Consider the following 18,364-nt stretch of genomic DNA (forward strand, 5'->3'; position numbering starts at 1 on the left):
CGGGGTTGTAATTCGAGCCTCACCTGGGGCATACTTTTATGTCGTAACAGCTGACAGCATCTGGAGGCTAGATTTCAGATGTATCAGCTACGCCAACAAGTTTAATGTGCATTATATGCGGTAGGTGCGTCTTCCTCGGTAGTATAGTGGTTAGTATCCCCGCCTGTCACGCGGGAGACCGGGGTTCGATTCCCCGCCGGGGAGGCGCGACTTTTATCTCACAAATCTGCTCGAGTGTTGCGCGTGTGGGGTGGAAGAGCATTAACTTTGCCATTAACTTGCTGCAAAATGCTACATCGTAGGAAGTAGTTCTCGCATTCCTCACACTTTCTAATTATGGGGTTCGCTGTTAATGCCGACTCTCCACGCGTAGTAATCGATCTCGACACAATCAGCAAAAGATATAATTTTAGCAGAGCGTGGTTTCGATCCACGGACCTCTGGGTTATGGGCCCAGCACGCTTCCACTGCGCCACTCTGCTGTGTGGGGGTGTTCTAGCTCTTCGTCACATCACGTGGGACACTTGGACAGTGTTGTCTGCGTGGCTTTCACACGCGTACATTTAATTGCGCAACATCTCCTACAGCTCTCAGCTTGACTTGTCTCGACTTTGCTCGACTGACGCTACGCTGACGCTTGCAGGCAGCGGCATTTACCACCATCACCTCGACATGCAGCTGCGAGATGCACAGGAATAACACTGCACTCCTCGATGCGGCGACATACGAAATCCACTGCCGAGCTGCGCGTTGGCAACTAACAAAATGCCGACCGTGCCAGGATCAGAAGCTGGAATCTTCCGATCCGTTGTCAGACGCGTTATCCCTTGCGCCATAGGGCCACGGACTGTGTCTCGTTCTACGAGACAAGTGCACCTCTCTAAGAAACGTGTTCTTCAGGGCTCTGCAAGCTCCCAAGGAAGGCACTTCTCGTCCAGCGGCGTGGTCGCGGTGCGCTTGCAGAGCTTGGACCTTGCCACATATCTGCGCCCGCTGTTCGACAGGTAGCAGGAGGCAAGGCGCGCGTTTTTCTGCGTTTTTTCGTTGACTAGAGGCAGTTGATGTGCATGTAAGCGTAGCATATGAAACACGAATAGCACGAAGCATTCGTAGTTAGGTGCCAAAGTCGCAGTGTGGCCGCAGGTGGCGATCGTATGTATTTGTGGCCACCACTGGTTTGCAGCAAAGTGAATATGGCTAATTGAGAGCGTTTGGCTGTAGCCCCAGTGGCGCAATTGGTTAGCGCACGGTACTTATAAGGCAGTAGCCGTGAGCAATGCCGGGGTTGTAATTCGAGCCTCACCTGGGGCATACTTTTATGTCGTAACAGCTGACAGCATCTGGAGGCTAGATTTCAGATGTATCAGCTACGCCAACAAGTTTAATGTGCATTATATGCGGTAGGTGCGTCTTCCTCGGTAGTATAGTGGTTAGTATCCCCGCCTGTCACGCGGGAGACCGGGGTTCGATTCCCCGCCGGGGAGGCGCGACTTTTATCTCACAAATCTGCTCGAGTGTTGCGCGTGTGGGGTGGAAGAGCATTAACTTTGCCATTAACTTGCTGCAAAATGCTACATCGTAGGAAGTAGTTCTCGCATTCCTCACACTTTCTAATTATGGGGTTCGCTGTTAATGCCGACTCTCCACGCGTAGTAATCGATCTCGACACAATCAGCAAAAGATATAATTTTAGCAGAGCGTGGTTTCGATCCACGGACCTCTGGGTTATGGGCCCAGCACGCTTCCACTGCGCCACTCTGCTGTGTGGGGGTGTTCTAGCTCTTCGTCACTTCACGTGGGACACTTGGACAGTGTTGTCTGCGTGGCTTTCACACGCGTACATTTAATTGCGCAACATCTCCTACAGCTCTCAGCTTGACTTGTCTCGACTTTGCTCGACTGACGCTACGCTGACGCTTGCAGGCAGCGGCATTTACCACCATCACCTCGACATGCAGCTGCGAGATGCACAGGAATAACACTGCACTCCTCGATGCGGCGACATACGAAATCCACTGCCGAGCTGCGCGTTGGCAACTAACAAAATGCCGACCGTGCCAGGATCAGAAGCTGGAATCTTCCGATCCGTTGTCAGACGCGTTATCCCTTGCGCCATAGGGCCACGGACTGTGTCTCGTTCTACGAGACAAGTGCACCTCTCTAAGAAACGTGTTCTTCAGGGCTCTGCAAGCTCCCAAGGAAGGCACTTCTCGTCCAGCGGCGTGGTCGCGGTGCGCTTGCAGAGCTTGGACCTTGCCACATATCTGCGCCCGCTGTTCGACAGGTAGCAGGAGGCAAGGCGCGCGTTTTTCTGCGTTTTTTCGTTGACTAGAGGCAGTTGATGTGCATGTAAGCGTAGCATATGAAACACGAATAGCACGAAGCATTCGTAGTTAGGTGCCAAAGTCGCAGTGTGGCCGCAGGTGGCGATCGTATGTATTTGTGGCCACCACTGGTTTGCAGCAAAGTGAATATGGCTAATTGAGAGCGTTTGGCTGTAGCCCCAGTGGCGCAATTGGTTAGCGCACGGTACTTATAAGGCAGTAGCCGTGAGCAATGCCGGGGTTGTAATTCGAGCCTCACCTGGGGCATACTTTTATGTCGTAACAGCTGACAGCATCTGGAGGCTAGATTTCAGATGTATCAGCTACGCCAACAAGTTTAATGTGCATTATATGCGGTAGGTGCGTCTTCCTCGGTAGTATAGTGGTTAGTATCCCCGCCTGTCACGCGGGAGACCGGGGTTCGATTCCCCGCCGGGGAGGCGCGACTTTTATCTCACAAATCTGCTCGAGTGTTGCGCGTGTGGGGTGGAAGAGCATTAACTTTGCCATTAACTTGCTGCAAAATGCTACATCGTAGGAAGTAGTTCTCGCATTCCTCACACTTTCTAATTATGGGGTTCGCTGTTAATGCCGACTCTCCACGCGTAGTAATCGATCTCGACACAATCAGCAAAAGATATAATTTTAGCAGAGCGTGGTTTCGATCCACGGACCTCTGGGTTATGGGCCCAGCACGCTTCCACTGCGCCACTCTGCTGTGTGGGGGTGTTCTAGCTCTTCGTCACATCACGTGGGACACTTGGACAGTGTTGTCTGCGTGGCTTTCACACGCGTACATTTAATTGCGCAACATCTCCTACAGCTCTCAGCTTGACTTGTCTCGACTTTGCTCGACTGACGCTACGCTGACGCTTGCAGGCAGCGGCATTTACCACCATCACCTCGACATGCAGCTGCGAGATGCACAGGAATAACACTGCACTCCTCGATGCGGCGACATACGAAATCCACTGCCGAGCTGCGCGTTGGCAACTAACAAAATGCCGACCGTGCCAGGATCAGAAGCTGGAATCTTCCGATCCGTTGTCAGACGCGTTATCCCTTGCGCCATAGGGCCACGGACTGTGTCTCGTTCTACGAGACAAGTGCACCTCTCTAAGAAACGTGTTCTTCAGGGCTCTGCAAGCTCCCAAGGAAGGCACTTCTCGTCCAGCGGCGTGGTCGCGGTGCGCTTGCAGAGCTTGGACCTTGCCACATATCTGCGCCCGCTGTTCGACAGGTAGCAGGAGGCAAGGCGCGCGTTTTTCTGCGTTTTTTCGTTGACTAGAGGCAGTTGATGTGCATGTAAGCGTAGCATATGAAACACGAATAGCACGAAGCATTCGTAGTTAGGTGCCAAAGTCGCAGTGTGGCCGCAGGTGGCGATCGTATGTATTTGTGGCCACCACTGGTTTGCAGCAAAGTGAATATGGCTAATTGAGAGCGTTTGGCTGTAGCCCCAGTGGCGCAATTGGTTAGCGCACGGTACTTATAAGGCAGTAGCCGTGAGCAATGCCGGGGTTGTAATTCGAGCCTCACCTGGGGCATACTTTTATGTCGTAACAGCTGACAGCATCTGGAGGCTAGATTTCAGATGTATCAGCTACGCCAACAAGTTTAATGTGCATTATATGCGGTAGGTGCGTCTTCCTCGGTAGTATAGTGGTTAGTATCCCCGCCTGTCACGCGGGAGACCGGGGTTCGATTCCCCGCCGGGGAGGCGCGACTTTTATCTCACAAATCTGCTCGAGTGTTGCGCGTGTGGGGTGGAAGAGCATTAACTTTGCCATTAACTTGCTGCAAAATGCTACATCGTAGGAAGTAGTTCTCGCATTCCTCACACTTTCTAATTATGGGGTTCGCTGTTAATGCCGACTCTCCACGCGTAGTAATCGATCTCGACACAATCAGCAAAAGATATAATTTTAGCAGAGCGTGGTTTCGATCCACGGACCTCTGGGTTATGGGCCCAGCACGCTTCCACTGCGCCACTCTGCTGTGTGGGGGTGTTCTAGCTCTTCGTCACATCACGTGGGACACTTGGACAGTGTTGTCTGCGTGGCTTTCACACGCGTACATTTAATTGCGCAACATCTCCTACAGCTCTCAGCTTGACTTGTCTCGACTTTGCTCGACTGACGCTACGCTGACGCTTGCAGGCAGCGGCATTTACCACCATCACCTCGACATGCAGCTGCGAGATGCACAGGAATAACACTGCACTCCTCGATGCGGCGACATACGAAATCCACTGCCGAGCTGCGCGTTGGCAACTAACAAAATGCCGACCGTGCCAGGATCAGAAGCTGGAATCTTCCGATCCGTTGTCAGACGCGTTATCCCTTGCGCCATAGGGCCACGGACTGTGTCTCGTTCTACGAGACAAGTGCACCTCTCTAAGAAACGTGTTCTTCAGGGCTCTGCAAGCTCCCAAGGAAGGCACTTCTCGTCCAGCGGCGTGGTCGCGGTGCGCTTGCAGAGCTTGGACCTTGCCACATATCTGCGCCCGCTGTTCGACAGGTAGCAGGAGGCAAGGCGCGCGTTTTTCTGCGTTTTTTCGTTGACTAGAGGCAGTTGATGTGCATGTAAGCGTAGCATATGAAACACGAATAGCACGAAGCATTCGTAGTTAGGTGCCAAAGTCGCAGTGTGGCCGCAGGTGGCGATCGTATGTATTTGTGGCCACCACTGGTTTGCAGCAAAGTGAATATGGCTAATTGAGAGCGTTTGGCTGTAGCCCCAGTGGCGCAATTGGTTAGCGCACGGTACTTATAAGGCAGTAGCCGTGAGCAATGCCGGGGTTGTAATTCGAGCCTCACCTGGGGCATACTTTTATGTCGTAACAGCTGACAGCATCTGGAGGCTAGATTTCAGATGTATCAGCTACGCCAACAAGTTTAATGTGCATTATATGCGGTAGGTGCGTCTTCCTCGGTAGTATAGTGGTTAGTATCCCCGCCTGTCACGCGGGAGACCGGGGTTCGATTCCCCGCCGGGGAGGCGCGACTTTTATCTCACAAATCTGCTCGAGTGTTGCGCGTGTGGGGTGGAAGAGCATTAACTTTGCCATTAACTTGCTGCAAAATGCTACATCGTAGGAAGTAGTTCTCGCATTCCTCACACTTTCTAATTATGGGGTTCGCTGTTAATGCCGACTCTCCACGCGTAGTAATCGATCTCGACACAATCAGCAAAAGATATAATTTTAGCAGAGCGTGGTTTCGATCCACGGACCTCTGGGTTATGGGCCCAGCACGCTTCCACTGCGCCACTCTGCTGTGTGGGGGTGTTCTAGCTCTTCGTCACATCACGTGGGACACTTGGACAGTGTTGTCTGCGTGGCTTTCACACGCGTACATTTAATTGCGCAACATCTCCTACAGCTCTCAGCTTGACTTGTCTCGACTTTGCTCGACTGACGCTACGCTGACGCTTGCAGGCAGCGGCATTTACCACCATCACCTCGACATGCAGCTGCGAGATGCACAGGAATAACACTGCACTCCTCGATGCGGCGACATACGAAATCCACTGCCGAGCTGCGCGTTGGCAACTAACAAAATGCCGACCGTGCCAGGATCAGAAGCTGGAATCTTCCGATCCGTTGTCAGACGCGTTATCCCTTGCGCCATAGGGCCACGGACTGTGTCTCGTTCTACGAGACAAGTGCACCTCTCTAAGAAACGTGTTCTTCAGGGCTCTGCAAGCTCCCAAGGAAGGCACTTCTCGTCCAGCGGCGTGGTCGCGGTGCGCTTGCAGAGCTTGGACCTTGCCACATATCTGCGCCCGCTGTTCGACAGGTAGCAGGAGGCAAGGCGCGCGTTTTTCTGCGTTTTTTCGTTGACTAGAGGCAGTTGATGTGCATGTAAGCGTAGCATATGAAACACGAATAGCACGAAGCATTCGTAGTTAGGTGCCAAAGTCGCAGTGTGGCCGCAGGTGGCGATCGTATGTATTTGTGGCCACCACTGGTTTGCAGCAAAGTGAATATGGCTAATTGAGAGCGTTTGGCTGTAGCCCCAGTGGCGCAATTGGTTAGCGCACGGTACTTATAAGGCAGTAGCCGTGAGCAATGCCGGGGTTGTAATTCGAGCCTCACCTGGGGCATACTTTTATGTCGTAACAGCTGACAGCATCTGGAGGCTAGATTTCAGATGTATCAGCTACGCCAACAAGTTTAATGTGCATTATATGCGGTAGGTGCGTCTTCCTCGGTAGTATAGTGGTTAGTATCCCCGCCTGTCACGCGGGAGACCGGGGTTCGATTCCCCGCCGGGGAGGCGCGACTTTTATCTCACAAATCTGCTCGAGTGTTGCGCGTGTGGGGTGGAAGAGCATTAACTTTGCCATTAACTTGCTGCAAAATGCTACATCGTAGGAAGTAGTTCTCGCATTCCTCACACTTTCTAATTATGGGGTTCGCTGTTAATGCCGACTCTCCACGCGTAGTAATCGATCTCGACACAATCAGCAAAAGATATAATTTTAGCAGAGCGTGGTTTCGATCCACGGACCTCTGGGTTATGGGCCCAGCACGCTTCCACTGCGCCACTCTGCTGTGTGGGGGTGTTCTAGCTCTTCGTCACATCACGTGGGACACTTGGACAGTGTTGTCTGCGTGGCTTTCACACGCGTACATTTAATTGCGCAACATCTCCTACAGCTCTCAGCTTGACTTGTCTCGACTTTGCTCGACTGACGCTACGCTGACGCTTGCAGGCAGCGGCATTTACCACCATCACCTCGACATGCAGCTGCGAGATGCACAGGAATAACACTGCACTCCTCGATGCGGCGACATACGAAATCCACTGCCGAGCTGCGCGTTGGCAACTAACAAAATGCCGACCGTGCCAGGATCAGAAGCTGGAATCTTCCGATCCGTTGTCAGACGCGTTATCCCTTGCGCCATAGGGCCACGGACTGTGTCTCGTTCTACGAGACAAGTGCACCTCTCTAAGAAACGTGTTCTTCAGGGCTCTGCAAGCTCCCAAGGAAGGCACTTCTCGTCCAGCGGCGTGGTCGCGGTGCGCTTGCAGAGCTTGGACCTTGCCACATATCTGCGCCCGCTGTTCGACAGGTAGCAGGAGGCAAGGCGCGCGTTTTTCTGCGTTTTTTCGTTGACTAGAGGCAGTTGATGTGCATGTAAGCGTAGCATATGAAACACGAATAGCACGAAGCATTCGTAGTTAGGTGCCAAAGTCGCAGTGTGGCCGCAGGTGGCGATCGTATGTATTTGTGGCCACCACTGGTTTGCAGCAAAGTGAATATGGCTAATTGAGAGCGTTTGGCTGTAGCCCCAGTGGCGCAATTGGTTAGCGCACGGTACTTATAAGGCAGTAGCCGTGAGCAATGCCGGGGTTGTAATTCGAGCCTCACCTGGGGCATACTTTTATGTCGTAACAGCTGACAGCATCTGGAGGCTAGATTTCAGATGTATCAGCTACGCCAACAAGTTTAATGTGCATTATATGCGGTAGGTGCGTCTTCCTCGGTAGTATAGTGGTTAGTATCCCCGCCTGTCACGCGGGAGACCGGGGTTCGATTCCCCGCCGGGGAGGCGCGACTTTTATCTCACAAATCTGCTCGAGTGTTGCGCGTGTGGGGTGGAAGAGCATTAACTTTGCCATTAACTTGCTGCAAAATGCTACATCGTAGGAAGTAGTTCTCGCATTCCTCACACTTTCTAATTATGGGGTTCGCTGTTAATGCCGACTCTCCACGCGTAGTAATCGATCTCGACACAATCAGCAAAAGATATAATTTTAGCAGAGCGTGGTTTCGATCCACGGACCTCTGGGTTATGGGCCCAGCACGCTTCCACTGCGCCACTCTGCTGTGTGGGGGTGTTCTAGCTCTTCGTCACATCACGTGGGACACTTGGACAGTGTTGTCTGCGTGGCTTTCACACGCGTACATTTAATTGCGCAACATCTCCTACAGCTCTCAGCTTGACTTGTCTCGACTTTGCTCGACTGACGCTACGCTGACGCTTGCAGGCAGCGGCATTTACCACCATCACCTCGACATGCAGCTGCGAGATGCACAGGAATAACACTGCACTCCTCGATGCGGCGACATACGAAATCCACTGCCGAGCTGCGCGTTGGCAACTAACAAAATGCCGACCGTGCCAGGATCAGAAGCTGGAATCTTCCGATCCGTTGTCAGACGCGTTATCCCTTGCGCCATAGGGCCACGGACTGTGTCTCGTTCTACGAGACAAGTGCACCTCTCTAAGAAACGTGTTCTTCAGGGCTCTGCAAGCTCCCAAGGAAGGCACTTCTCGTCCAGCGGCGTGGTCGCGGTGCGCTTGCAGAGCTTGGACCTTGCCACATATCTGCGCCCGCTGTTCGACAGGTAGCAGGAGGCAAGGCGCGCGTTTTTCTGCGTTTTTTCGTTGACTAGAGGCAGTTGATGTGCATGTAAGCGTAGCATATGAAACACGAATAGCACGAAGCATTCGTAGTTAGGTGCCAAAGTCGCAGTGTGGCCGCAGGTGGCGATCGTATGTATTTGTGGCCACCACTGGTTTGCAGCAAAGTGAATATGGCTAATTGAGAGCGTTTGGCTGTAGCCCCAGTGGCGCAATTGGTTAGCGCACGGTACTTATAAGGCAGTAGCCGTGAGCAATGCCGGGGTTGTAATTCGAGCCTCACCTGGGGCATACTTTTATGTCGTAACAGCTGACAGCATCTGGAGGCTAGATTTCAGATGTATCAGCTACGCCAACAAGTTTAATGTGCATTATATGCGGTAGGTGCGTCTTCCTCGGTAGTATAGTGGTTAGTATCCCCGCCTGTCACGCGGGAGACCGGGGTTCGATTCCCCGCCGGGGAGGCGCGACTTTTATCTCACAAATCTGCTCGAGTGTTGCGCGTGTGGGGTGGAAGAGCATTAACTTTGCCATTAACTTGCTGCAAAATGCTACATCGTAGGAAGTAGTTCTCGCATTCCTCACACTTTCTAATTATGGGGTTCGCTGTTAATGCCGACTCTCCACGCGTAGTAATCGATCTCGACACAATCAGCAAAAGATATAATTTTAGCAGAGCGTGGTTTCGATCCACGGACCTCTGGGTTATGGGCCCAGCACGCTTCCACTGCGCCACTCTGCTGTGTGGGGGTGTTCTAGCTCTTCGTCACATCACGTGGGACACTTGGACAGTGTTGTCTGCGTGGCTTTCACACGCGTACATTTAATTGCGCAACATCTCCTACAGCTCTCAGCTTGACTTGTCTCGACTTTGCTCGACTGACGCTACGCTGACGCTTGCAGGCAGCGGCATTTACCACCATCACCTCGACATGCAGCTGCGAGATGCACAGGAATAACACTGCACTCCTCGATGCGGCGACATACGAAATCCACTGCCGAGCTGCGCGTTGGCAACTAACAAAATGCCGACCGTGCCAGGATCAGAAGCTGGAATCTTCCGATCCGTTGTCAGACGCGTTATCCCTTGCGCCATAGGGCCACGGACTGTGTCTCGTTCTACGAGACAAGTGCACCTCTCTAAGAAACGTGTTCTTCAGGGCTCTGCAAGCTCCCAAGGAAGGCACTTCTCGTCCAGCGGCGTGGTCGCGGTGCGCTTGCAGAGCTTGGACCTTGCCACATATCTGCGCCCGCTGTTCGACAGGTAGCAGGAGGCAAGGCGCGCGTTTTTCTGCGTTTTTTCGTTGACTAGAGGCAGTTGATGTGCATGTAAGCGTAGCATATGAAACACGAATAGCACGAAGCATTCGTAGTTAGGTGCCAAAGTCGCAGTGTGGCCGCAGGTGGCGATCGTATGTATTTGTGGCCACCACTGGTTTGCAGCAAAGTGAATATGGCTAATTGAGAGCGTTTGGCTGTAGCCCCAGTGGCGCAATTGGTTAGCGCACGGTACTTATAAGGCAGTAGCCGTGAGCAATGCCGGGGTTGTAATTCGAGCCTCACCTGGGGCATACTTTTATGTCGTAACAGCTGACAGCATCTGGAGGCTAGATTTCAGATGTATCAGCTACGCCAACAAGTTTAATGTGCATTATATGCGGTAGGTGCGTCTTCCTCGGTAGTATAGTGGTTAGTATCCCCGCCTGTCACGCGGGAGACCGGGGTTCGATTCCCCGCCGGGGAGGCGCGACTTTTATCTCACAAATCTGCTCGAGTGTTGCGCGTGTGGGGTGGAAGAGCATTAACTTTGCCATTAACTTGCTGCAAAATGCTACATCGTAGGAAGTAGTTCTCGCATTCCTCACACTTTCTAATTATGGGGTTCGCTGTTAATGCCGACTCTCCACGCGTAGTAATCGATCTCGACACAATCAGCAAAAGATATAATTTTAGCAGAGCGTGGTTTCGATCCACGGACCTCTGGGTTATGGGCCCAGCACGCTTCCACTGCGCCACTCTGCTGTGTGGGGGTGTTCTAGCTCTTCGTCACATCACGTGGGACACTTGGACAGTGTTGTCTGCGTGGCTTTCACACGCGTACATTTAATTGCGCAACATCTCCTACAGCTCTCAGCTTGACTTGTCTCGACTTTGCTCGACTGACGCTACGCTGACGCTTGCAGGCAGCGGCATTTACCACCATCACCTCGACATGCAGCTGCGAGATGCACAGGAATAACACTGCACTCCTCGATGCGGCGACATACGAAATCCACTGCCGAGCTGCGCGTTGGCAACTAACAAAATGCCGACCGTGCCAGGATCAGAAGCTGGAATCTTCCGATCCGTTGTCAGACGCGTTATCCCTTGCGCCATAGGGCCACGGACTGTGTCTCGTTCTACGAGACAAGTGCACCTCTCTAAGAAACGTGTTCTTCAGGGCTCTGCAAGCTCCCAAGGAAGGCACTTCTCGTCCAGCGGCGTGGTCGCGGTGCGCTTGCAGAGCTTGGACCTTGCCACATATCTGCGCCCGCTGTTCGACAGGTAGCAGGAGGCAAGGCGCGCGTTTTTCTGCGTTTTTTCGTTGACTAGAGGCAGTTGATGTGCATGTAAGCGTAGCATATGAAACACGAATAGCACGAAGCATTCGTAGTTAGGTGCCAAAGTCGCAGTGTGGCCGCAGGTGGCGATCGTATGTATTTGTGGCCACCACTGGTTTGCAGCAAAGTGAATATGGCTAATTGAGAGCGTTTGGCTGTAGCCCCAGTGGCGCAATTGGTTAGCGCACGGTACTTATAAGGCAGTAGCCGTGAGCAATGCCGGGGTTGTAATTCGAGCCTCACCTGGGGCATACTTTTATGTCGTAACAGCTGACAGCATCTGGAGGCTAGATTTCAGATGTATCAGCTACGCCAACAAGTTTAATGTGCATTATATGCGGTAGGTGCGTCTTCCTCGGTAGTATAGTGGTTAGTATCCCCGCCTGTCACGCGGGAGACCGGGGTTCGATTCCCCGCCGGGGAGGCGCGACTTTTATCTCACAAATCTGCTCGAGTGTTGCGCGTGTGGGGTGGAAGAGCATTAACTTTGCCATTAACTTGCTGCAAAATGCTACATCGTAGGAAGTAGTTCTCGCATTCCTCACACTTTCTAATTATGGGGTTCGCTGTTAATGCCGACTCTCCACGCGTAGTAATCGATCTCGACACAATCAGCAAAAGATATAATTTTAGCAGAGCGTGGTTTCGATCCACGGACCTCTGGGTTATGGGCCCAGCACGCTTCCACTGCGCCACTCTGCTGTGTGGGGGTGTTCTAGCTCTTCGTCACATCACGTGGGACACTTGGACAGTGTTGTCTGCGTGGCTTTCACACGCGTACATTTAATTGCGCAACATCTCCTACAGCTCTCAGCTTGACTTGTCTCGACTTTGCTCGACTGACGCTACGCTGACGCTTGCAGGCAGCGGCATTTACCACCATCACCTCGACATGCAGCTGCGAGATGCACAGGAATAACACTGCACTCCTCGATGCGGCGACATACGAAATCCACTGCCGAGCTGCGCGTTGGCAACTAACAAAATGCCGACCGTGCCAGGATCAGAAGCTGGAATCTTCCGATCCGTTGTCAGACGCGTTATCCCTTGCGCCATAGGGCCACGGACTGTGTCTCGTTCTACGAGACAAGTGCACCTCTCTAAGAAACGTGTTCTTCAGGGCTCTGCAAGCTCCCAAGGAAGGCACTTCTCGTCCAGCGGCGTGGTCGCGGTGCGCTTGCAGAGCTTGGACCTTGCCACATATCTGCGCCCGCTGTTCGACAGGTAGCAGGAGGCAAGGCGCGCGTTTTTCTGCGTTTTTTCGTTGACTAGAGGCAGTTGATGTGCATGTAAGCGTAGCATATGAAACACGAATAGCACGAAGCATTCGTAGTTAGGTGCCAAAGTCGCAGTGTGGCCGCAGGTGGCGATCGTATGTATTTGTGGCCACCACTGGTTTGCAGCAAAGTGAATATGGCTAATTGAGAGCGTTTGGCTGTAGCCCCAGTGGCGCAATTGGTTAGCGCACGGTACTTATAAGGCAGTAGCCGTGAGCAATGCCGGGGTTGTAATTCGAGCCTCACCTGGGGCATACTTTTATGTCGTAACAGCTGACAGCATCTGGAGGCTAGATTTCAGATGTATCAGCTACGCCAACAAGTTTAATGTGCATTATATGCGGTAGGTGCGTCTTCCTCGGTAGTATAGTGGTTAGTATCCCCGCCTGTCACGCGGGAGACCGGGGTTCGATTCCCCGCCGGGGAGGCGCGACTTTTATCTCACAAATCTGCTCGAGTGTTGCGCGTGTGGGGTGGAAGAGCATTAACTTTGCCATTAACTTGCTGCAAAATGCTACATCGTAGGAAGTAGTTTCTCGCATTCCTCACACTTTCTAATTATGGGGTTCGCTGTTAATGCCGACTCTCCACGCGTAGTAATCGATCTCGACACAATCAGCAAAAGATATAATACACACGCGAGACAGATGATCCACGGACCTCTGGGTTATGGGCCCAGCACGCTTCCACTGCGCCACTCTGCTGTGTGGGGGTGTTCTAGCTCTTCGTCACATCACGTGGGACACTTGGACAGTGTTGTCTGCGTGGCTTTCACACGCGTACATTTAATTGCGCAACATCTCCTACAGCTCTCAGCTTGACTTGTCTCGACTTTGCTCGACTGACGCTACGCTGACGCTTGCAGGCAGCGGCATTTACCACCATCACCTCGACATGCAGCTGCGAGATGCACAGGAATAACACTGCACTCCTCGATGCGGCGACATACGAAATCCACTGCCGAGCTGCGCGTTGGCAACTAACAAAATGCCGACAGTGCCAGGATCAGAAGCTGGAATCTTCCGATCCGTTGTCAGACGCGTTATCCCTTGCGCCATAGGGCCACGGACTGTGTCTCGTTCTACGAGACAAGTGCACCTCTCTAAGAAACGTGTTCTTCAGGGCTCTGCAAGCTCCCAAGGAAGGCACTTCTCGTCCAGCGGCGTGGTCGCGGTGCGCTTGCAGAGCTTGGACCTTGCCACATATCTGCGCCCGCTGTTCGACAGGTAGCAGGAGGCAAGGCGCGCGTTTTTCTGCGTTTTTTCGTTGACTAGAGGCAGTTGATGTGCATGTAAGCGTAGCATATGAAACACGAATAGCACGAAGCATTCGTAGTTAGGTGCCAAAGTCGCAGTGTGGCCGCAGGTGGCGATCGTATGTATTTGTGGCCACCACTGGTTTGCAGCAAAGTGAATATGGCTAATTGAGAGCGTTTGGCTGTAGCCCCAGTGGCGCAATTGGTTAGCGCACGGTACTTATAAGGCAGTAGCCGTGAGCAATGCCGGGGTTGTAATTCGAGCCTCACCTGGGGCATACTTTTATGTCGTAACAGCTGACAGCATCTGGAGGCTAGATTTCAGATGTATCAGCTACGCCAACAAGTTTAATGTGCATTATATGCGGTAGGTGCGTCTTCCTCGGTAGTATAGTGGTTAGTATCCCCGCCTGTCACGCGGGAGACCGGGGTTCGATTCCCCGCCGGGGAGGCGCGACTTTTATCTCACAAATCTGCTCGAGTGTTGCGCGTGTGGGGTGGAAGAGCATTAACTTTGCCATTAACTTGCTGCAAAATGCTACATCGTAGGAAGTAGTTCTCGCATTCCTCACACTTTCTAATTATGGGGTTCGCTGTTAATGCCGACTCTCCACGCGTAGTAATCGATCTCGACACAATCAGCAAAAGATATAATTTTAGCAGAGCGTGGTTTCGATCCACGGACCTCTGGGTTATGGGCCCAGCACGCTTCCACTGCGCCACTCTGCTGTGTGGGGGTGTTCTAGCTCTTCGTCACATCACGTGGGACACTTGGACAGTGTTGTCTGCGTGGCTTTCACACGCGTACATTTAATTGCGCAACATCTCCTACAGCTCTCAGCTTGACTTGTCTCGACTTTGCTCGACTGATGCTACGCTGACGCTTGCAGGCAGCGGCATTTACCACCATCACCTCGACATGCAGCTGCGAGATGCACAGGAATAACACTGCACTCCTCGATGCGGCGACATACGAAATCCACTGCCGAGCTGCGCGTTGGCAACTAACAAAATGCCGACCGTGCCAGGATCAGAAGCTGGAATCTTCCGATCCGTTGTCAGACGCGTTATCCCTTGCGCCATAGGGCCACGGACTGTGTCTCGTTCTACGAGACAAGTGCACCTCTCTAAGAAACGTGTTCTTCAGGGCTCTGCAAGCTCCCAAGGAAGGCACTTCTCGTCCAGCGGCGTGGTCGCGGTGCGCTTGCAGAGCTTGGACCTTGCCACATATCTGCGCCCGCTGTTCGACAGGTAGCAGGAGGCAAGGCGCGCGTTTTTCTGCGTTTTTTCGTTGACTAGAGGCAGTTGATGTGCATGTAAGCGTAGCATATGAAACACGAATAGCACGAAGCATTCGTAGTTAGGTGCCAAAGTCGCAGTGTGGCCGCAGGTGGCGATCGTATGTATTTGTGGCCACCACTGGTTTGCAGCAAAGTGAATATGGCTAATTGAGAGCGTTTGGCTGTAGCCCCAGTGGCGCAATTGGTTAGCGCACGGTACTTATAAGGCAGTAGCCGTGAGCAATGCCGGGGTTGTAATTCGAGCCTCACCTGGGGCATACTTTTATGTCGTAACAGCTGACAGCATCTGGAGGCTAGATTTCAGATGTATCAGCTACGCCAACAAGTTTAATGTGCATTATATGCGGTAGGTGCGTCTTCCTCGGTAGTATAGTGGTTAGTATCCCCGCCTGTCACGCGGGAGACCGGGGTTCGATTCCCCGCCGGGGAGGCGCGACTTTTATCTCACAAATCTGCTCGAGTGTTGCGCGTGTGGGGTGGAAGAGCATTAACTTTGCCATTAACTTGCTGCAAAATGCTACATCGTAGGAAGTAGTTCTCGCATTCCTCACACTTTCTAATTATGGGGTTCGCTGTTAATGCCGACTCTCCACGCGTAGTAATCGATCTCGACACAATCAGCAAAAGATATAATTTTAGCAGAGCGTGGTTTCGATCCACGGACCTCTGGGTTATGGGCCCAGCACGCTTCCACTGCGCCACTCTGCTGTGTGGGGGTGTTCTAGCTCTTCGTCACATCACGTGGGACACTTGGACAGTGTTGTCTGCGTGGCTTTCACACGCGTACATTTAATTGCGCAACATCTCCTACAGCTCTCAGCTTGACTTGTCTCGACTTTGCTCGACTGATGCTACGCTGACGCTTGCAGGCAGCGGCATTTACCACCATCACCTCGACATGCAGCTGCGAGATGCACAGGAATAACACTGCACTCCTCGATGCGGCGACATACGAAATCCACTGCCGAGCTGCGCGTTGGCAACTAACAAAATGCCGACCGTGCCAGGATCAGAAGCTGGAATCTTCCGATCCGTTGTCAGACGCGTTATCCCTTGCGCCATAGGGCCACGGACTGTGTCTCGTTCTACGAGACAAGTGCACCTCTCTAAGAAACGTGTTCTTCAGGGCTCTGCAAGCTCCCAAGGAAGGCACTTCTCGTCCAGCGGCGTGGTCGCGGTGCGCTTGCAGAGCTTGGACCTTGCCACATATCTGCGCCCGCTGTTCGACAGGTAGCAGGAGGCAAGGCGCGCGTTTTTCTGCGTTTTTTCGTTGACTAGAGGCAGTTGATGTGCATGTAAGCGTAGCATATGAAACACGAATAGCACGAAGCATTCGTAGTTAGGTGCCAAAGTCGCAGTGTGGCCGCAGGTGGCGATCGTATGTATTTGTGGCCACCACTGGTTTGCAGCAAAGTGAATATGGCTAATTGAGAGCGTTTGGCTGTAGCCCCAGTGGCGCAATTGGTTAGCGCACGGTACTTATAAGGCAGTAGCCGTGAGCAATGCCGGGGTTGTGAGTTCGAGCCTCACCTGGGGCATACTTTTATGTCGTAACAGCTGACAGCATCTGGAGGCTAGATTTCAGATGTATCAGCTACGCCAACAAGTTTAATGTGCATTATATGCGGTAGGTGCGTCTTCCTCGGTAGTATAGTGGTTAGTATCCCCGCCTGTCACGCGGGAGACCGGGGTTCGATTCCCCGCCGGGGAGGCGCGACTTTTATCTCACAAATCTGCTCGAGTGTTGCGCGTGTGGGGTGGAAGAGCATTAACTTTGCCATTAACTTGCTGCAAAATGCTACATCGTAGGAAGTAGTTCTCGCATTCCTCACACTTTCTAATTATGGGGTTCGCTGTTAATGCCGACTCTCCACGCGTAGTAATCGATCTCGACACAATCAGCAAAAGATATAATTTTAGCAGAGCGTGGTTTCGATCCACGGACCTCTGGGTTATGGGCCCAGCACGCTTCCACTGCGCCACTCTGCTGTGTGGGGGTGTTCTAGCTCTTCGTCACATCACGTGGGACACTTGGACAGTGTTGTCTGCGTGGCTTTCACACGCGTACATTTAATTGCGCAACATCTCCTACAGCTCTCAGCTTGACTTGTCTCGACTTTGCTCGACTGATGCTACGCTGACGCTTGCAGGCAGCGGCATTTACCACCATCACCTCGACATGCAGCTGCGAGATGCACAGGAATAACACTGCACTCCTCGATGCGGCGACATACGAAATCCACTGCCGAGCTGCGCGTTGGCAACTAACAAAATGCCGACCGTGCCAGGATCAGAAGCTGGAATCTTCCGATCCGTTGTCAGACGCGTTATCCCTTGCGCCATAGGGCCACGGACTGTGTCTCGTTCTACGAGACAAGTGCACCTCTCTAAGAAACGTGTTCTTCAGGGCTCTGCAAGCTCCCAAGGAAGGCACTTCTCGTCCAGCGGCGTGGTCGCGGTGCGCTTGCAGAGCTTGGACCTTGCCACATATCTGCGCCCGCTGTTCGACAGGTAGCAGGAGGCAAGGCGCGCGTTTTTCTGCGTTTTTTCGTTGACTAGAGGCAGTTGATGTGCATGTAAGCGTAGCATATGAAACACGAATAGCACGAAGCATTCGTAGTTAGGTGCCAAAGTCGCAGTGTGGCCGCAGGTGGCGATCGTATGTATTTGTGGCCACCACTGGTTTGCAGCAAAGTGAATATGGCTAATTGAGAGCGTTTGGCTGTAGCCCCAGTGGCGCAATTGGTTAGCGCACGGTACTTATAAGGCAGTAGCCGTGAGCAATGCCGGGGTTGTGAGTTCGAGCCTCACCTGGGGCATACTTTTATGTCGTAACAGCTGACAGCATCTGGAGGCTAGATTTCAGATGTATCAGCTACGCCAACAAGTTTAATGTGCATTATATGCGGTAGGTGCGTCTTCCTCGGTAGTATAGTGGTTAGTATCCCCGCCTGTCACGCGGGAGACCGGGGTTCGATTCCCCGCCGGGGAGGCGCGACTTTTATCTCACAAATCTGCTCGAGTGTTGCGCGTGTGGGGTGGAAGAGCATTAACTTTGCCATTAACTTGCTGCAAAATGCTACATCGTAGGAAGTAGTTCTCGCATTCCTCACACTTTCTAATTATGGGGTTCGCTGTTAATGCCGACTCTCCACGCGTAGTAATCGATCTCGACACAATCAGCAAAAGATATAATTTTAGCAGAGCGTGGATCTGTCTCAGCGTGTGTGT

The 18,364-nt window shown here is 52.6% G+C and overlaps 30 non-coding genes across 30 annotated transcripts; 17 read left to right on the plus strand and 13 right to left on the minus strand.

Moving 5' to 3' along the window:
* Nucleotides 1–132: 132 nt before the first annotated feature.
* Trnad-guc (transfer RNA aspartic acid (anticodon GUC)) lies at nucleotides 133–204 on the plus strand. The gene has a single exon. It is a non-coding gene; the product is annotated as a tRNA-Asp (tRNA).
* Nucleotides 205–410: 206 nt separating this feature from the next.
* Nucleotides 411–482, minus strand: Trnam-cau (transfer RNA methionine (anticodon CAU)). Its single transcript has one exon. It is a non-coding gene; the product is annotated as a tRNA-Met (tRNA).
* A 930-nt stretch (nucleotides 483–1,412) lies between these two features.
* On the plus strand, nucleotides 1,413–1,484 carry Trnad-guc (transfer RNA aspartic acid (anticodon GUC)). The gene has a single exon. It is a non-coding gene; the product is annotated as a tRNA-Asp (tRNA).
* Nucleotides 1,485–1,690: 206 nt separating this feature from the next.
* On the minus strand, nucleotides 1,691–1,762 carry Trnam-cau (transfer RNA methionine (anticodon CAU)). The gene has a single exon. It is a non-coding gene; the product is annotated as a tRNA-Met (tRNA).
* A 930-nt stretch (nucleotides 1,763–2,692) lies between these two features.
* Nucleotides 2,693–2,764, plus strand: Trnad-guc (transfer RNA aspartic acid (anticodon GUC)). The gene has a single exon. It is a non-coding gene; the product is annotated as a tRNA-Asp (tRNA).
* A 206-nt stretch (nucleotides 2,765–2,970) lies between these two features.
* On the minus strand, nucleotides 2,971–3,042 carry Trnam-cau (transfer RNA methionine (anticodon CAU)). The gene has a single exon. It is a non-coding gene; the product is annotated as a tRNA-Met (tRNA).
* A 930-nt stretch (nucleotides 3,043–3,972) lies between these two features.
* Trnad-guc (transfer RNA aspartic acid (anticodon GUC)) lies at nucleotides 3,973–4,044 on the plus strand. Its single transcript has one exon. It is a non-coding gene; the product is annotated as a tRNA-Asp (tRNA).
* A 206-nt stretch (nucleotides 4,045–4,250) lies between these two features.
* Trnam-cau (transfer RNA methionine (anticodon CAU)) lies at nucleotides 4,251–4,322 on the minus strand. The gene has a single exon. It is a non-coding gene; the product is annotated as a tRNA-Met (tRNA).
* A 930-nt stretch (nucleotides 4,323–5,252) lies between these two features.
* On the plus strand, nucleotides 5,253–5,324 carry Trnad-guc (transfer RNA aspartic acid (anticodon GUC)). The gene has a single exon. It is a non-coding gene; the product is annotated as a tRNA-Asp (tRNA).
* Nucleotides 5,325–5,530: 206 nt separating this feature from the next.
* Nucleotides 5,531–5,602, minus strand: Trnam-cau (transfer RNA methionine (anticodon CAU)). Its single transcript has one exon. It is a non-coding gene; the product is annotated as a tRNA-Met (tRNA).
* A 930-nt stretch (nucleotides 5,603–6,532) lies between these two features.
* On the plus strand, nucleotides 6,533–6,604 carry Trnad-guc (transfer RNA aspartic acid (anticodon GUC)). The gene has a single exon. It is a non-coding gene; the product is annotated as a tRNA-Asp (tRNA).
* Nucleotides 6,605–6,810: 206 nt separating this feature from the next.
* On the minus strand, nucleotides 6,811–6,882 carry Trnam-cau (transfer RNA methionine (anticodon CAU)). The gene has a single exon. It is a non-coding gene; the product is annotated as a tRNA-Met (tRNA).
* A 930-nt stretch (nucleotides 6,883–7,812) lies between these two features.
* Nucleotides 7,813–7,884, plus strand: Trnad-guc (transfer RNA aspartic acid (anticodon GUC)). The gene has a single exon. It is a non-coding gene; the product is annotated as a tRNA-Asp (tRNA).
* Nucleotides 7,885–8,090: 206 nt separating this feature from the next.
* Trnam-cau (transfer RNA methionine (anticodon CAU)) lies at nucleotides 8,091–8,162 on the minus strand. Its single transcript has one exon. It is a non-coding gene; the product is annotated as a tRNA-Met (tRNA).
* Nucleotides 8,163–9,092: 930 nt separating this feature from the next.
* Nucleotides 9,093–9,164, plus strand: Trnad-guc (transfer RNA aspartic acid (anticodon GUC)). Its single transcript has one exon. It is a non-coding gene; the product is annotated as a tRNA-Asp (tRNA).
* A 206-nt stretch (nucleotides 9,165–9,370) lies between these two features.
* Trnam-cau (transfer RNA methionine (anticodon CAU)) lies at nucleotides 9,371–9,442 on the minus strand. The gene has a single exon. It is a non-coding gene; the product is annotated as a tRNA-Met (tRNA).
* Nucleotides 9,443–10,372: 930 nt separating this feature from the next.
* Trnad-guc (transfer RNA aspartic acid (anticodon GUC)) lies at nucleotides 10,373–10,444 on the plus strand. Its single transcript has one exon. It is a non-coding gene; the product is annotated as a tRNA-Asp (tRNA).
* A 206-nt stretch (nucleotides 10,445–10,650) lies between these two features.
* Nucleotides 10,651–10,722, minus strand: Trnam-cau (transfer RNA methionine (anticodon CAU)). The gene has a single exon. It is a non-coding gene; the product is annotated as a tRNA-Met (tRNA).
* Nucleotides 10,723–11,652: 930 nt separating this feature from the next.
* Trnad-guc (transfer RNA aspartic acid (anticodon GUC)) lies at nucleotides 11,653–11,724 on the plus strand. Its single transcript has one exon. It is a non-coding gene; the product is annotated as a tRNA-Asp (tRNA).
* Nucleotides 11,725–11,930: 206 nt separating this feature from the next.
* On the minus strand, nucleotides 11,931–12,002 carry Trnam-cau (transfer RNA methionine (anticodon CAU)). The gene has a single exon. It is a non-coding gene; the product is annotated as a tRNA-Met (tRNA).
* Nucleotides 12,003–12,932: 930 nt separating this feature from the next.
* Trnad-guc (transfer RNA aspartic acid (anticodon GUC)) lies at nucleotides 12,933–13,004 on the plus strand. The gene has a single exon. It is a non-coding gene; the product is annotated as a tRNA-Asp (tRNA).
* A 1,207-nt stretch (nucleotides 13,005–14,211) lies between these two features.
* On the plus strand, nucleotides 14,212–14,283 carry Trnad-guc (transfer RNA aspartic acid (anticodon GUC)). The gene has a single exon. It is a non-coding gene; the product is annotated as a tRNA-Asp (tRNA).
* A 206-nt stretch (nucleotides 14,284–14,489) lies between these two features.
* On the minus strand, nucleotides 14,490–14,561 carry Trnam-cau (transfer RNA methionine (anticodon CAU)). The gene has a single exon. It is a non-coding gene; the product is annotated as a tRNA-Met (tRNA).
* Nucleotides 14,562–15,491: 930 nt separating this feature from the next.
* On the plus strand, nucleotides 15,492–15,563 carry Trnad-guc (transfer RNA aspartic acid (anticodon GUC)). The gene has a single exon. It is a non-coding gene; the product is annotated as a tRNA-Asp (tRNA).
* Nucleotides 15,564–15,769: 206 nt separating this feature from the next.
* Trnam-cau (transfer RNA methionine (anticodon CAU)) lies at nucleotides 15,770–15,841 on the minus strand. Its single transcript has one exon. It is a non-coding gene; the product is annotated as a tRNA-Met (tRNA).
* A 738-nt stretch (nucleotides 15,842–16,579) lies between these two features.
* Nucleotides 16,580–16,671, plus strand: Trnai-uau (transfer RNA isoleucine (anticodon UAU)). The gene is given in 2 exon segments: nucleotides 16,580–16,617; nucleotides 16,636–16,671. It is a non-coding gene; the product is annotated as a tRNA-Ile (tRNA).
* Nucleotides 16,672–16,772: 101 nt separating this feature from the next.
* Nucleotides 16,773–16,844, plus strand: Trnad-guc (transfer RNA aspartic acid (anticodon GUC)). Its single transcript has one exon. It is a non-coding gene; the product is annotated as a tRNA-Asp (tRNA).
* Nucleotides 16,845–17,050: 206 nt separating this feature from the next.
* Nucleotides 17,051–17,122, minus strand: Trnam-cau (transfer RNA methionine (anticodon CAU)). The gene has a single exon. It is a non-coding gene; the product is annotated as a tRNA-Met (tRNA).
* Nucleotides 17,123–17,860: 738 nt separating this feature from the next.
* On the plus strand, nucleotides 17,861–17,952 carry Trnai-uau (transfer RNA isoleucine (anticodon UAU)). The gene is given in 2 exon segments: nucleotides 17,861–17,898; nucleotides 17,917–17,952. It is a non-coding gene; the product is annotated as a tRNA-Ile (tRNA).
* Nucleotides 17,953–18,053: 101 nt separating this feature from the next.
* Trnad-guc (transfer RNA aspartic acid (anticodon GUC)) lies at nucleotides 18,054–18,125 on the plus strand. The gene has a single exon. It is a non-coding gene; the product is annotated as a tRNA-Asp (tRNA).
* Nucleotides 18,126–18,364: the final 239 nt, after the last annotated feature.

Source organism: Schistocerca gregaria, unplaced genomic scaffold, assembly GCF_023897955.1.
Source record: "Schistocerca gregaria isolate iqSchGreg1 unplaced genomic scaffold, iqSchGreg1.2 ptg001279l, whole genome shotgun sequence".
NCBI classification, from domain to species: domain Eukaryota; kingdom Metazoa; phylum Arthropoda; class Insecta; order Orthoptera; family Acrididae; genus Schistocerca; species Schistocerca gregaria.